This window comes from Macaca thibetana, chromosome 2, assembly GCF_024542745.1.
Source record: "Macaca thibetana thibetana isolate TM-01 chromosome 2, ASM2454274v1, whole genome shotgun sequence".
In the NCBI taxonomy this organism is placed as follows: Eukaryota; Metazoa; Chordata; class Mammalia; order Primates; family Cercopithecidae; genus Macaca; species Macaca thibetana.
The window spans coordinates 86559012-86560660 of NC_065579.1; the positions used below are offsets into that span (position 1 = coordinate 86559012).

Consider the following 1649-nt stretch of genomic DNA (forward strand, 5'->3'; position numbering starts at 1 on the left):
AGTAGGAATTTATAGATAAGGAAAAGTAGGGCAGTAGAATGATGCATGTGGTAATGGATTAGAACTAGAGACATCGGTAAGAACTTCTATAATAATTAACAATATGGAAACAGATGGTTACACATAGAAATATTTATAAATATGTGTATATATACAAAGTAGTATACATACATATATTAATTGCTCTGTCAGGTGAGAAGCCTGCAAAAAAAAAAAAAAACTACATCCCAATAGCAATGAACACACCTAGCACCCAGATCTTGGTTCCTAATATCATTCTCCAAAATAAAGGAATCAGGCCTCCCTGGAGAAATGAGTGACTAGGACTGGGGCAGGAAAATACAAGATGAGCCTGCAGTGTCTTATAGTGCTAGAAGTAAGAAACTGCATTCTCTCTCCCTTACTCTGTCTCTCTTCTTCTTTCTCTCTCTCTCATACACACACACACACACACACACACACACACACACACGCATTAATGAGAGTATCTCAAAGGGGCTCAGGACCAAAAAGCTCCCAATGGCCAAAGCTAGAAAGATTTCAGCAATGAAATAAGTAGTTTGGGATTAGAGCCCAGAGTACAAAACACATATCCATGAGCTCAGATTTGATATAAATATATGATTAAGTAAGTTAATAAACACAGGAAAAGAAACAAATATTCAGTACAAAAAAAAGAATTCCAAATAAATTATATTGGTATGGTGACTAGGTTGGCCAGGCTTGGTGACTACACTGGCCCGGCTACACTGTTCCATACCTGCCACTGTCGGATTGGGCTGCTACCTCTGTGCCTGCCAGTCATGTTATTAATACTACTGCCGCTGCTGTCACTGCTGCTGCTGCTGCTGCTGCTGCTGGGACCTGGCCCTGGGTCCCGCGAGGCCTCCAAGAGGTCACACGTGCACCGACGTGGGATCCTGGAACTGGCAGGAACTGTGGGTTGTATTGACTCCTGAACCCCACTTGCCTATATGAAATACGGTTGCTATTGTGGTCTGGGAGGCCATGGCCAGTGCCGGGATGCCAATGGACTGCACCAGCAGAGAACAAATGCCAAAAACACTCGTGCAGGTGTGACCAGGAGATTGCTAACTGCTTAGCCCAAACTGAGTACAACTTAAAGTACCTCTTCTACCCCCAGTTTCGGTGTCAGCAGGACTCACCCAAGTGTGACTGGCTAGCTTGACTTGAAATGTTCCTTTGCACAAAGAAATAAAACTCCTTCTCGCTAATGAAAAAGTATTATATTGTTACTTCATCCTAATGGAGGGGAACCATAATTTTCCACTCCTTAAGGGCTATGTATAAGGAACTTCCTTCCAAGGAGTACAGTTAGAAGGGGGAAATTTATGTGAGTATTTTTATGATAGGGACACTCAAGAAACAGTAACCCAACCAAGTGATCAAGGTCAATATCAAGCATCATAAATCACGTTGATAATCTTGATATTATCTGTGATGAAAATGGCACTTTTCTTCTATGATAAACCCATAAACCCAGTCTAATTGTGAGAAAAACATCTGTCACCCTAATTAACAGAGAGGGAGACTGTCTAAAAGAAAATGATGTTTATTTGGGAATAAGCGTTGCCATGGCAATAAGCATCCCATAGTAAACTACATGAGTATTCAGGGAAATAAAAGAA

General features: G+C 41.3%; 1 pseudogene; it reads left to right on the top strand.

Annotated features, from left to right (window-relative positions):
* Positions 1–701: 701 nt before the first annotated feature.
* Positions 702–1189, top strand: LOC126948952 (group 10 secretory phospholipase A2-like; annotated as a pseudogene).
* Positions 1190–1649: the final 460 nt, after the last annotated feature.